The sequence below is a fragment of the Hetaerina americana genome, unplaced genomic scaffold (genome assembly GCF_022747635.1).
Source record: "Hetaerina americana unplaced genomic scaffold, ioHetAmer1.1.p SCAF_7, whole genome shotgun sequence".
NCBI lineage: Eukaryota > Metazoa > Arthropoda > Insecta > Odonata > Calopterygidae > Hetaerina > Hetaerina americana.
In genome coordinates this window covers 29,121,193-29,137,107 of record NW_027287316.1, presented here as the reverse complement: position 1 = coordinate 29,137,107, position 15,915 = coordinate 29,121,193, and the positions used below count along the sequence as shown (strand labels likewise).

At 37.5% G+C, this 15,915-nt stretch overlaps 1 protein-coding gene across 1 annotated transcript in view; it reads left to right on the top strand.

The window, feature by feature from the left end:
• Positions 1–849: 849 nt before the first annotated feature.
• Positions 850–15,915, top strand: part of LOC139696403 (endochitinase-like) — a 40,874-nt gene continuing 25,808 nt past the window's right edge. Inside the window, exon 1 of the mRNA XM_071595153.1 lies at positions 850–907. The gene's annotated coding sequence lies outside the window, so the exon portion shown is untranslated. The remainder of the gene's footprint in view (positions 908–15,915) is intronic.

Sequence of the window (15,915 nt, the reverse complement as noted above, 5' to 3'; positions counted from 1 at the left end):
AAATAAAACATAATAGCGTATTAACATATAGTTTCGGGCAAGCCATAAAGGACTGAACTAAATATTTTCTATTTAATACTCTCAATTTTGGAGAACATTCATGAAGTAATAACAAGAATTTATCAGAGTGAATGCGTAATTAGAAATTTCAAAAAAATATCTGGGAAACAATATCGAGGCTTAATCATCAGAACACGGCGAAGATTCCATTTTCCAACACAGATTCCATTCTGTTTTCAAGCGGAGAATTAAGGAATGATATTTTAATATACTACAAGGAAGAAATTCAATACTTAGAAATTCCCAGACAATCTTCGGATTGAACGGAAAAATATGATGACTCAAATCTAAAATAGCTAGGGAAGATTGAAGTGGAAATAAAAAAAAATACTCAAATCAACCTTACGTGAGGGCGAGGCGAACAACCTAAGGGGTTATTGGAGTACCTTTCAACCGCTGTTTAGCAGTTAATAATTCGAGGATTATGTATCGCGTTAATTCATCCTGCGTACTGAGCAATCCCCCTTGGAATAATGCCATATTGGTCTCACCCCTTGCACATCCTCCTTGGGCAGGAGGTTTCCATCATTGGTTACCGACCCTGGGCATCAGCAAGGCTCCTTCGGGAATCAGGAAATTCCCTTGGTTCTCTTTCCGTCTCCATCACGTTCATCCTCAAGCTCTCACCTCCCTCACCCTCCCGCCACTCCCCATGCCCCTTTTCCTCCTGCCCCTCCTTCGCCTCCTCCCCACTTCCCAACCTCCCCCCACCATCCGTGCCAAGCTACATAAAGGGAGTCGCGCGGTCGAGAGCCTGCTAGTGACACTTTGGTCGCCCGCCGGTGTGATCAAGCAGCCACTTACCTCACGTATAAAAAAACAACGAGGATTCTTCGCCAGCTAAGGGGTGAGTACGGATAAATTTGATCTCATGCATACTTCTTGTACTCTCACAGGAATCCATGGATCGAAGTGCCCAGTCTCTTCCTTCTGTCCTTTTTTTTAAATCATGTTGCGTTTCCAACATTCTTGACGTGCACGTAGTCCCTCGACAAAGACTCCGAGCCAGACGCATGGCTATGAATACCTATCCCATTAGGTTTGTGATTGAATCAAGCAAAGATTTTTGAAAACCGAAATTAATCGAGTCATTGGACTCGAGTGGGTGCAAAAGAATTTTTCTCGCTTCAATTCGATCGAAAAAATTGGCCGGAACCACTTAAGTGTAAAGAAATCATTGCACTGCGAGCATTTCATTCGTCCATCTGTGGGAGGACTAGTTGTCGTATCTACACATTTTAAATGTAAACGAAAGCAAAGATAAAATTAGTACGTGCGCCAAAATTTAATTTCAACACAGGTTTTTCCATACCCACTTTTCAAGTTCAAGGCCAGGTTTTATTTCCACTTAGGTAATGATGGCAAGGAGTTAATGGCTCGTTTTTTACTTCGCGGAATTATTTCACATCACTGGCGTTATTAACGTGATATTATCTTATAGGAGACATCAATATTTCGGAATTAGTAGGCCCTCACATATCCGCGAGCAGGGTCAAGTTTTTAATGAAGGAAAAGAAAATTCTCTTCCAATTTCATAAGCTGCTTGCTAAAGCTCCTCCACCAGTATTTTATTCTCAGGAAGTTACCCAGATATCCACCAAAATAGAATAATTGAATTTATTTCATAATTAATTGAAAATAAAGCACGCGTCATTCACTGCGTCTTAGTTCTTTAGTGTTGATGTTTCCTCCTTTTACAAAGGAATGGGTCATCAGACGGAAGAAGGAAAATAAGCATCAGATAGGGTTTTCCACCATGTAAAATGAATCGCTTCTTGCTGCAAATACTTCCTTTGCAAAGAATGCAGATAATATTTTCCATTTATACAAGCATTCTGTGCGTCAAATTTACGGAGTAAAAATATTTTCGATATTTTGCTATGAGATGTCACACGGCAAACGCTTTATTACCAAGAATATTTCTTAGCTCTAAACTCTCTTGTCACGGTAAACTTTGTATCCTTTTTTGCTATTCAACTATCAACAGGCTTCTTTAATAAGTTCACGTTTTACGAGTCCCTTTGCCACGCTTTAACAAGTTTTTCAATTGGCTACCTGGGAATAATCTCTTTATTATGTGGGCTGCAAATAACGTTATTCTTGTATTTAAAAGATAAGCATGAAATCCAAGTTCGTATATCAGACTCTATCTCATAAAATCTACTCTCTCTCCCGCTCTGGAAGGTAACCGGCATGAAACTTACAAAATTAACTACTGTTGATTTATTTATCATTTACAATGTGAATATTTTAACACATGGTTAGAAACCAATTTCGTGCATAATGAATGAAATCGTTTCGCGGCATGAATAGCATATACAGGTAAAATTGTGGTACTCTGAAAATCTCAAGAATCATTACCTTGACAGAGGTACTTTTTTTAACGTTTCGTATTGTTAGAATGGCATTTTGATGACTCATACTGAAGTCAATTTCCCGTGGTGCTGCCACAAAGTAGTGCCCGGGTAAACGCCCCCTCCGTTCAGTCTGTAGCTGAATCAATATAGAGATTAGTGCACGACTTGATAAAATATTTTTCTTCGATATTTACATTCATTTATTTCATCTATTTGGAATAGACGGCTCCATATAAAACAAGTATTGCTTTATCTATACACTGAAAAGCTAAGTTTCTCTCTTGGGTCAATGAACCTGAATCATTCTGAAATTAGTGTTTAAGTACCATGGGGTATTCACAATACGTGGCCAAATTGCACCCCGTGTGCCGGTCTTCCGAGCTGAATGCCAGTTCTACAGGGATATGGCTTGGAAAATAAGGCATGGTTCTCGAAAATTTCTCGCTTCTGGTTGACTTTCTTAAGTTTTTTTGAATATTTTCGAGAACCACTCGCTTACTCAATGAACATACTTTGAATAGGTCAGTACTGAGAAAAAAGCAAAAATCGTTTGAAATGTATTCATTTCTGCGCCTATTAAAGGTAGTTTTCAAAATATGCAAAGGGTGATTTCAGGAATATTAGTCGATCTTCGTGGGATGCCGAGAAATCGATGTATGTAAATTAATCACTGCTAACGAGAGAATGAAATCCTACCACCCGTGGAACTCGGAGCTGAAGGGAAAAACTTATCCAAGGAGAAGTCACACTAAGGCTATGATGGCAGTTCTTTCGCGCACCCTATTTTTTCAATATGTCGGAGAATCTACACGTTAGCTGAAAATATCCACGCGCAAGAAAGGGTAAATGTAGTTTATGTCGTTTCATCCTTCAATACCTTCAGTTTTTATAAATAGATACGCATTGTCTTCTCCCTAAAACAGAGCTAACACCAAAACTGGATGAGGAAACAGAAAAACTATTATCAATAGAAATACTTGAAATGTTCAAAATCCGTTCAACGTATAAAAAATTCTCTGACATTTTTTTAAGCTAGTCTTAAAAACATTGTGGATCAATAACTAAGCATTCAAATATTTTTTTAACTGACCGAACATTTGTTTTGCTTAGATAAGGGGTAATTTATCAGGCGGTGGACGGAATTTTGGGATACCTTTTAAATTATATTTGCTTTTCATATTCGGCGTGCCCAAAGTAAACGGTACTAAGTGGCGACACGAGCTATCTTCGAGTCAGTATATGTTGCTTTTTTTAGAATAAAATCCAGCTCATTGCTTAATGATTATGTCGGCATAACAAACAATTAGTGACGTATGCCTGCATCTATATCAATAATTTTCGATGGTTTTGGGAATATTTCTACTTTAAAATTACAGTCATACTCGAGCTAATAGTCTTGGAGTTCTGAATATCATAAATATATGCTACTGATAACGATATTCATATTTGAGATCATTGCTTTCAAAGTTTATGCTCCATTTGGCCATACGGTTCTACTTTATTCCTAAAATAACAATTTTAAGAGGCATAATAGGACTACCAAGGAACCGTACCTTCATATATCCTGGAGAAACATTCAAGACCAATTACGTCTTAAATAGAAGAGTATATTCGAGTCAATAATCTACTTTAACGAAAGAAATATCACACGTAGAGTTAATTCTTCCATGACGTGAAAATTTTATCGTCATTGATAGCTTTTATCCACTATTTCGACGTTATAGTGCTTAAAATTAAAATTAACTTTTGATGCTTCACTAAATAAATAAATTATTTACAGCCAGCTTCACATTTTTAAGCAAATTGACCAGTTTTATTTTGGAGATCTAACAGAAGTGAGGAATAAATTCGCTTGCCTGTTGTAACCATAAGTGGCATGAAATACTTCTGTACAATTTGCCTAGCGATTGCGCCTGATATCAGGTGAACGATTATGATGAATTAAACGAAAGAAGAAACTCGATTTGTACCGTGAGCTTCAGCGAAATTTACCGCAAATATGCATCCTTTAAAAAAAATATTTAACTTTGGTGAAAGGAAACAATCTAGTTCGGCGAAGAGGAAATAAAATGTCCTATACCGGTAGAATATTGTCTTAAGGGTCTCTCGCGTTTATACTTTGACGAATCCTTCTTCCGAACCAAAGAGACCTCTCAAAGTCGAGAGAAAATTAAATGGAGGTGGATTGTTTTCACTGGCACAGGGGCGTAGCGAGATTATTACCGCCACAACCACAGACTGAAGAACTCATCCAGTGCTCTAGAGTGCTAAATAACGACTTAACGACCAAGAGCTTTTGCTTTTACGTCGATAGAGAAGGGTGGTGGTTCAGTTTCTATTGGACCGCGATGTCACGATGGAATCAGCGAAGCGTCTCCATTTCTTCAAATAGCGAAAGTTCTTCTTCGTGTAGTTAATGCACCGATAAGCATGCCTAATAACAAACGGCTTTAGCAACTACCCGTTTTAGTGCATATTTCCGATACTAACTAAAAGACACATCAATACTTAATACTCATTTTCATGTCATAACTTTTACTACAGTTGAAAATTTTTAAATATCACGACAAACGAGGCAGAATTAATCATTAAAAATGATAAAATCCCAAACCATAACTTAATAATTATTACTTTGTAGCTTTACACCTCACCTGTAAGTCGCTCTAGATAGTGTGTAAAGTGTGTAAAGTAAGAAAGAAGTAAAGTAGATAGTATGTACAGACTTAAGAATGCTGCAATGAAAATTAACAGAAAATATGATTGCGCAAATGACAATATTTTAGTATAAACAGACTGAAAATTCCACTGAATTATTTTACGGACAAAAATAATGATTTTTTTGCGCATTAATGAAATAAAACTTTTAGAGTACTGCCTTTGATCAGTTGTAGATGTTATAAATCATTTTATTGCTTGAGTGGAGAAGATAAAATAATCATTGACATAGTATACTGAAATTCCTTTCAAATATCAATTAAAGGTTTTAATTACAATTTAGGCCAAACAGAGAAATCATTTATTGTAAAAGAATCATTCAACTACGTATTTGAAACATATTCCTACAAGAGGATCAGAAATTGGCATTATTATGTAGTATTGGAACGAAAACCTTGGAATAATTTGGCAAATTTGCAGTAGTGTCTCCCTCAAAACTATTAATGGGCTAAAGAAAAAGACTCGGGTACGACAAGATAAAAATTCATGTAAGGCTTTTTCTTTTGGGGAAAACTAATCTAAATTCTTTACTGTTCTCAAATATCCCTCGTGGCATGAGGAAAACGTATATGTAATATCCATTTTCCTCACGTCGGCCACCATATCCTTGTCCACGTCTGTTGATACTCGAATGATCCAGACCTGCGTCATGTGTCCATGAGGACGGTGTCATAGGAAATAACGCTTCTTCTTAACCCCAGAGAGGCCGTGGAGACAAAAGTCCGTCAATGAATCATTCTTTTGTCCTCCTCTAAACAACAACTCTTTCCCATACGTTCCGTCTCCCTCGCTCCCTCCTGGCGCACTCTAGAAGGTGTCCGTAACTTTTCCGACGCACCATTACACACCAATCACCGACGGATCACGCACGGTACTATGTGTCCTTATTATGCGCGGGTTTAAAGGGGAAAGTTAATTCCGTCATTAGGGTGGCGGTTCAATCTTAACTTCCGGGGGGGCATTCAGTGATACGGAATTTCGAGCTCGTCGAATCCTGTCCACTGTCACCTTCGTCCCGTTTTCTCTATCATTTCATAGCTGCTGAATATTAATGAAACATTCAAAAGGTATCTTTCGTTTATAGAACACATGAAAGATTCTTTTATTTCATGGGAAACATTAGAAGGAAATGTGAAAGCTGAATATATATTTTTCAAGTTATATTTTCACTCCAGGAGACTAGAATATTATTTTTTCCGAATGTTTTCACTGAATTTAGGTATAATGTAAGTAAACTCTTCTTCTAGTGTGTCTACTCATGTACATGGAGGTAATTTGAGACGAGGTAAGAGTACATGAAAGAATTAGGGCAAATACTGAAAATGGGGGAAGTTCTGATTGGGGGCTCTAGCACAAAAACAGCGAAAAAATAAAAAAATAGGGAGAATACAAATGTGAAACGTATATACAGATATAATTATAACATCGTATGATATAATGAGCAAATTGAAAAAAAAAATTTTTTTGAGGCAGGATTCGAAAGATATGTTCTTCTAACTTCATATGGTTTGATATATATGTCTATTATCCATTGCGGGAAAAGTCAGTTTCGGAGAGTAAAATCGCTTTTTTTTAAATAATGACTAAACTTGCATATCTTAATAACGAATATTTCAATTGAACTCCTGGGCATTTTGTACGCTGGATTTTATCTTCAGTATCACAATTTATTCCAAAGAATTTTCACTAATACTACACAGGCCCGCGCTCACATACAAGTGGCTTGTGGATGTGGAATACGTCACTACTGTTAGACAAAAACTGTTTCATAAGAAAGCTCATTGCAAGACCACAACATGCATTTTGCAGAGCTAAAAGGTGATTTTTTTACCGAATGCCGGATAGACAGGAAGTGCAAATATCACATATTAATTTAGCATGCTCACTTTAGTTACTATAGGCCATAGTAGCAAATAAGATCGAGACCGGATATAAATTTCGGAATTGGACAAGAACTGAATGCAAAGACGAATAAAATAATGCACTGCACTAAACGCATTATGGCAGCACAAGCCGTTGTACGCTGAGTCAAGATAGCCGGGCGAAAGAAATTCAGTCGGAGTATGAATAAATTTTGCTTTCACATCACGAGAGACGACTAATCGAAAGTTCTAAAGCGCATCGTGAAATAGGGAGTTATTTTTATATCTTCATCAATTAAACTGAATACTCACCTTAAAAAAATTTCCAGATTATTATTTTCCAACGACTACGCCTAATTTTCCAAAAATCGAAGAGTGAATACAATAACCATACGTGAATATTCCCCAATTCATAAATCAACAAGAAGAAACGCATTAAGAGGTTTATGAACTTGAAGATCTGACCTGCAACGTGCAGGATGTATTTTTCTTTTTCACAAGCCCTTGCGTATTCCCAACCTTGGTTATTTTCTCTCCTCCCCAGACACCGTGAGTGCCGCATTGGGACAAATACTTCGCATTCACCCCGCACACGCGCTTCCCTCAGGCACGGCTTGCATTCTGAACGAGGATGAGTGTCCTCAGCGGCGAAACTTCTCTCGGCACTTCCGTTGAAGGATAATGAATGAGAAAACCTCTAAGACAGCTTTCCACTGAGCACCCTTCGGGAGTGCATGGTTACCGGGCGAAATTATGGGCACGTTAAAATAGTTCTTATTAAAAGTAGATGCGTGCAGAGGAAGGCAGCTATTGATTCTACTGAAATCGACAAAAAATAAAGGTGTTCGAATTAGCCTGGAGGACGGCGCTTCTGTCATAATAAAATTTAAATAAAAAATGAAATAGCCTGCGATCTCTGGACCAAAGCGAAAATTATTCACAAAAAATGCTTCTATTGAGGCAATTATAAACTTGGAATTGGTGCGAGGAACCAAACTCCCGTTTTCATGTAGTTTGTTATCTGGTATTTAGAACTAAACAGATATGCAGGAACTGAGAATCTCAAAAATTGAGAACTAACTTAATATTATATCCGTGAATAGGTATTTGGAAGCTCTTCATAGCAAAGCATAGCATACTTAAATACAAATAATTCTCCTCCGACAGTAAAACTACAATACCTCCTTAATCTGGCATACACTTCAATCCATTAGGTGCTTACGTCAGGATAGCAACTGATTAAACAAAGTATAACCGAACCAAAGCATAATGTCACACGAAAGTAAATAGACTCACTAGATACTTTCGACAAAGCACTTTAGTGAATGTCTTAATTGCCAATGAAAAAACTGTGATAACTTTTCAAATCTAACGTAACTGGTCAATAAGTGACTTCCGGACTGGTTCAAGCTCTGCAACGTCCTAAAAAAACCAAATCGAATCATCAGCCAAAAATGTTGATTTATTAGAAGCAAAGGAATAATAATGAAAGAGAAACGCATATTACGAACGGCAGCTTCGTAAGATTCATTCATTCAGTATTGATTAATCTCAACGAAAGTGTTGCAAAAGCTCATTAAAACACTAGAACTTCTACTTTAACCCTTTGATGATCCATCGACCACTGACTAATTATATTGCAACACAACCACACCATGTTTCGAAACCACTATAGAAACCCCTGACGACAGATGAATAACTGATAGTTTTTTTTTATTCTAAGTGGTGCACCGGCTTACCAGCTGCGTCTACCTGGCAAAAATCAGTTTATCGACCACTACTGAAAGATTCATGATTTTTCAGTTTCATTACGGTGTGAAATGACATTACTCGTCTATTGTCACAGGAAACATTACTTCTATTATTAGGTAGTTAAAACTTCCCATCGCCCATTTCAATTTAATTTAACTTCAAACTGATTTCAGCAGAAAAATGCTGCCTTTAGTTTCGGTATATCACGCCAACCAGTATTTGGATGTTAAAACTAAGTTTTTAATAATATTTTAATGAAAAGAAATAAGAGGCATAGAATTATTTCGCTTTGCCTTTGTAATTTCCACAGAGCGATGGCCATGTTGTCGAATACTTTGACTATACCTGCCAGATACTATGCTTAGTCACGAGCATGAATGGTGTGATTCCTATTTTGACTCCTGAACGTACATTACATGGTATTCGGCTGAACTTAATGAAGCTTTATGATGTTTTGTAAAAAAATCTAAAACTTTGTAAGTTTCAATTAAGTTTTATTTAAAACGAATGGTTTCGTCGAATACTCAACATCATATGGTGCAAAATACAGGATTTTTGCCGCATATATGCAAATGAATATGGTGGGAGGAGATTTGGGATGAAGAGGCCTGGTTGGGAATGGAGGGGGAAAGGACTGTTGCGGAGTATGCTATTTGAGTAGTGTAAAAAGGGGGTGTACATTTACGGCCAAAATCCTGTTGTTTTTACCTGATAATGTCGACTGTTCGACGAAACGGATCGTTTTCAATAAAATTCAATTGAACTCACAAACTGAAGTAAAAATATCCACGTATCTTTCTATTAAATTTGTATTCAGTACAACTAGTTTCGATGCATCGGCGTCATCCTCAGGTACGACGCCGATGTGTCGAAACTATTGTACTGAATAAAAATTTAGTGGAAAGATACATTGGTATTTTTTACTTCAGTGATAATGTATTTCCCCAAAGTTAAGCCTGAAAACATTGAATTGAACTGACAAAGTTCTCATTTTTCACAATGCGTATATGCTTGGTTTACCTCTTCGAATATTTGGAGAACTTCTAACATGCGCATACTCTTACGAATTCGCACGGTTTCTCCTCTCCAACATCTTTTTCCCTCTGAAGAGAGATTGCGAAGATCCGCAGAAAATAAAACCTTCCTTAAAGCTATAAACCTAGTATGCATGCACTGCCATTTAACAGGTGCCATTTCTCGCTCATTCCTCTAGGAATTATCTCCCAATCGGTTCATGTGCGATATCAATAAACCAGGGACACGTGTTGTGTAAAACCTTTGCATCTCGGGCCACTAAGAACTCTCCTTACCTTGCATTGGATGCTGGATGTAATTGATGACAATAGTACCTCCATAACGATATAATAATATAGACAAAAATATCATCATTACGGGTTATACATATGAGGAATGGTTTGTAGCAGTTCTCCTAACTGTCCCACCCCCTGCCAACCTCTTCATCAATTCGTAGCTCTTAGCACCTTTCCATCCTCTGCTCCTCATAGGTCATTCTTGGTCTTCCCCTGTAGTTCTTTCTCTCCATGTTTTCTTAAACTACGGTTTATATATCCATGAATAATGTATAAGAAATATAAATTAATATTATTGAAATAAGCCATAGACGTGTGCAAGCTACAAAAAACTCAATAAACAATCGAGATTTTGGTGAATGTTCGCTCTTTTATTCTCCAATTACTGATTCAAAATATATTAAATATTAACCTGCTGCGAAAGATTCTTATACAATTAATCTATTTTTCTCAAAACAAAACTACACGTTTTCCTTGAGCTGTAACATTTTAATATCACCTTTCCGTAGTCACATCTGACATTTTATGGTTTTCGCCCAAATTTCAAAAATATCAGGCCTCATGCCAGTAGCATTACTCAAAATTGAACACTGTAACCTTTCGCATTTGAAATGCATTTCCTCTGATGAAATAACTTGCCGTAAAAATACAAAAATGAACGAATATATGGTCCTGATCGTAAATTTGACCACTTTCTTAACTGCTGCGATGCCTCTCACAAAGGGAGGATGAAGAGATTACTTTGAGTGAATAGGTCCCCCACATGAGACATGAACTGTTTTTCCAGGAGCATTCCCCATTGTTAAAATCGTTTTCTTTTCCAATTAAAACAAAGGTAACCAAATGAAGCATGTATTTAATAAAATAAATACACACGTATATAACTTTTGCAATTTTCCTTATAGCAGAAGGCATGGTAAAAAAATCTCAATTGGAAATACATCAAATAAGGAACCTAAATAGCATGCACTGTAAGATTTATTCATAATAGATTACACAGGAAATCAGTTATGCGAGAAAGAAACTAAAGTAAGAAAAGTAAAACTTACCCAGTCGTCATACGTACGACAGTGAGCAGTTAGACAGGTTTATTAGAAAGTTTAAATTTTACGTTTGTGCAATTTACACCATGGTACTCTTTACCACCATACGGGCATTCTTCAAGACGCCGAGTGACCTTCTGGATTTTCTTTGGTTGCAGTTCAAGTAAGACTTTTTACGATTGATTGTGTAATGTTTTTCGAAGGTCAAACGTAATAAGGGAGCGCAAAGTATGCAATAAATCTTCAACTCTCAATCATGTTTGCCATCACGTTGGGTGGAGGCCAAATTGCTATTATTAAATTATTGTTTCTCTACTATGTTTGAAACCAGCCCTACTTAGTTTACATCTACATCTACATCTACATAATACCCCGCAAGCCGCCGCAAGGGCGTGTGGCGGGGGGTGTTAGGTCACCAACCGTAAAAACGAAAAATACCACATGCAAAAAACAACACGGAAAATTACACCCCAGCAGCGCACACACTCATGCAAAACTCCCTCCATCCAATACTCATGCAAACACATACACCGCAAAACAACAAAAAACTGCACCCCAGGATACAGCACGAAAGCCATCCTAAAACACGCAAGCCAGGACACAACAAGCAAGAATTTGAAACATCACTACCACATGAAAATGCACCACAAAACACTCAACCCCCCAAAGAGACAGTAAAAGGAAGGGAATTCGACCCAACGTTGCAGGTAGCAGGAATTTCCCCCCGCCGGGAGGGAAGAGGGACTGAAAGGGAAACTCAAAAACAGATGAACAGAACACGAATGATATCATGCGGAAAGAATGGGTTATTATAACAAAACACATAAGGTTAGTGGAGGAGCATGCATTTAAGTAGAACTACCCGACGACGAGGCTAGTTAAACACGGTGACTAACCGGGATGCTTAGAAATCACACAAATATTTTAAATTATCATATCAACAAGGATTTCTAAAACAATTTGTCTCCATATATGAGAATGTACAGATTAAATCACAATAATAACAAAATTGCAAGGTAATAATACCAGGGTTTCCTTGTAATATAATTTAAATAGTTTAATAACTGAAAGATACATATGTATATCGGGTAACTGAGATATAACATTAACCTCTTTATCCGAGAAACCAAAAAATCAAGTGTATCAAAGATCTTATTTTTCTCCATCACCACAGTTATAATTGATCAGTCAACGCATAAGCGATGTTTGTCATGTTATTTTATAACAACTGTTGGTCAAAATTGGGAAAAAACTGCAATTAAAGAGCGTAATGCAGCGGAGAAAAGATACAATAAAAATAACAGAAAACCACCAAGTTTACAATGAGTTCTTAGAGAAAAATAGAAAAATTAATAGCTTTTTGACGAGATATTATGGCAAGCTTATAAAAATTGAGAATCACAAATAAGTATTGATCAAAACAATTTTTTTAATTGCATACAACCAAGATCGATTTCAGGAAAATTGTCAGCGCAGGGAAAAATTTGTTCTAAATGTCCTGGAAATAGAGTAGGTATTTCTTAAACACATGGAATATTCATAAACAAATTCAAATTTGAGGAGTGAATTTTCCCTGGGGGAGATGCGAAAGGAGAGTGCAGAGATGAGACGAGCAAAATAAAAAGAAAGAAAAAAAAACGTGGCGGTGAATGATCACGAAGGTCGATAACCCAATCGGAAGACGTGGGGTTGAGAGGGAGGGGGAGAGGGGGAGGGAGGAGAGAGAGTGGGAGGAAGAAAGTAAAGGAAAGACGACAGATCGAGAAAGAGAGATAGGGAGTGCGAAGCAAGGAAGGCAAAACGGGGTGGACGGCCGCGGAGCAAGGACGAACGCCACCAAGGAGGGCGTGGCCGGAGAAGGATGGGAGGGAGGAAGAAGACGCAGGGCATGATGGAAAGGGTAGAGGGCTCGGATGGGGAAGCCACCGAAAGACTGAAGAAGACTCTCTGCCAAAAAAAATGCAATGAAAATCCCAGGGAGAAGTCAGATGGGGCCACGTGCGCAGACAGGTTGCAAGAGGTCCGTCGTCATGTAGGTGACGCTTCTAGACCCGCCTCTGTTTAATAAGCGAGTTCCCGGATTATCATGCTCTAGCTTAAACGCGAGACTATCAAAGATCGATCGACCACCTCGCCATTCGATTTTTATAAAATAACATCGATTTAAAATTTGAATCTGTACTCGTAATGAAAAGTGTTCCACGGGTTGTCGCACAAATGAAACAATCTGGATTTTTCTTTCCATTTCATTCAGTACTAATCCAAAAGCGGCCAAGTTTTCCTAGCCCATTACATCGGATTATTCACATGATAATGCCAAAAGGAGATAAATTAAAGAGTTTCCGCGCGACATTCGCAGAAATAGAAAATAAAATCACGTATACCCAAACAATAGGTGGAGGAAAATCCACCTAGGTGGGAATCGAACCCAAGACCTTAGAGTTCACATGCGAGGACACCACCCCGCCGCAACCAGGGCCAGACCTATCTAAGAATAATCGAGTGGAACTTCGTTGATATGAATTATTATTAATAATGGTAGTCTAACGGTTAAGGTAGGATTTTTATGGGCTCAGAGACACACAACTATACTTCTTATCCACACCAAGCAGGTACAAAAGACCGTACAGGCTAACTACAAAACTACCCTCCATACTAGAAACGACTTGAATTTTAGGACAAGCCTGTGCCTCAAATACGAAGACCACTGAGAATCATGAAATGATACATATACCTGATTGAGGCTGACTCATAGTAGAAGCAGTCATTATTAGGATAAGGGACCGACGGTTGCGTTCAATTGCACCATAAGGGATAGTTGGAAAATATTCTGGAGACAAAATATAATAATAGAATTTCAGGAAATGTTGGGGGCGTTGAGAGAGACCCATCGTCGGCATTATACGACTCTTAACGAAGTAAACCAAATATGTATAAATGGTTTTCAGGCAAGGAAAAGAAAAACTCGGTTCTATTAATACGAGACTACACGCCGTATGGAATTATAAGTAATGGAAATAGTGCGAAAGCTTTCGGGTACGATTAGTCAGAGCGCTCTCCGAAATGTTTCACGGCATGATACACGCATGAAATAAACCTCACAGCTAATTTGAAGGCGACACGTAAACACTAGCTGGGTTTTATTAATCACAAGGTACCCAATTAATTGATTTTTCGGTGTCTATCAAGGCTAAATGCCAAATCTGTCTCCATCGTATTCACATTGTTATGGCGGGTATTACACTTATAGGGTTATAGGTCAATTTCGAAGCTAAATGAGGAGTTTATTTGTTTTATTACATTAACGTCAACAATATATGAATTCAATTTGATATTTTGATATAAGATTGATTTTACGAATTTTTGGTGAACGGTACATAATTTTTAGCTACATTTAGTGTTTCGATCGATGAATGTTTGAATTAATGAAGTGTTTTTACGTCGCGAACGAGAATAAATCACTTTGTGGTAGGGATGTGATTTTTTATTTCTCCTACACGAACAGCTGAAATGAGGAGTATTTACATAAAAGCTAAAAAGCCACAGGCTAGATCAGGAGCTAGGACATTTTCTACCTCAAGGGGTCCATAGGTAAGGAGGCAGGGCAGGTATTTGCCAGGAGAACAATTTTCTTAACCTTAGTACACTAAAATGAAAGAGCTCTGAGTGGCTGATCCGCCCTGTGAGCCTCCATTTCCTCGCTTGTCTTATCTGAATATCCCAAATAGAATACATGCATCAATGACCGAACGGTTGTATTAGTGACGTTTAAGGATGATGCAAGATGATATATTCAAAAGGATACTTTACCAGGGAAATTTGAATAATCACTATTGAGTCGAATTGGGTTTCTTAACAGTTAGGGGTCAAGAGTTGAAAACAGGATTTTCAACCTTCATTCCTGATGGTGAGCTTCTGAATTGTCGGCTTTTTTTAACATGGGCAAGTAATTAGAGACAGGAATAAGTTCAAATAAAAACACACAAAGCTTAAGTATGCGCTTAACGCCTAGGGGTTCTCAGATATAAAGCTAAGGCCACCACTTAAGACCACTGACTTACTGGAAATTAGAGCGCTTTAGACACTAGGCCAAAGTACGAGTCGTACATCATACAATATAATAAGTATGGAATCAAATCAGTGGAGTATGCAAGATAACACACAATCCTATTCTCATAGTGTTCATTAATACGGTATGCCACCGAAAGTACAGAACTCGTATGCACGTGGAACTGTTGGCGGTTTTCAGTAGTAAAAATAACGGGACAAGGTGAACTAAAATGCTAATATTTTTTTCTACAGGCATTGGCAATAAATATTAGTGTGATTTATGAGCAATCATATACCCTAGTTATCAAATCAATGGTTGATTTAAACGTTAGGGTAAGGGGATCAGCTCTTATAGATCACATCACTCCTTCTCTTGGTGTGTAAATCAATATCTTAATTGCTAAATAGGGTCACGACGTGTTTATAAGATTATTCTTAAATCAGACTATTTCCTACAGTTTATTATGAAGATATTGTATTCCAATAACTATAATAATATTTTTAATGAGAAACAGCATTTATAATAGTCGGTTTACAGTAGGTTATGGTTCTAAGTATGGGGTAAAATATTCCCATTTTCCAATTTCGAAAGAAACGAAATATTGGCAATGAGGATGAAAAAAGCAGTTGGCAGGTGGTAAAATTCCCTTTGATGAAATAAGGGATTCCCAAAATGAAATTTAGACTAAGTGAAACATAGTCACGAGGAAACTACTCAATTTTAAGTATGCAAAATCAAACCTATTCGTGCGGCTACAATTCAATG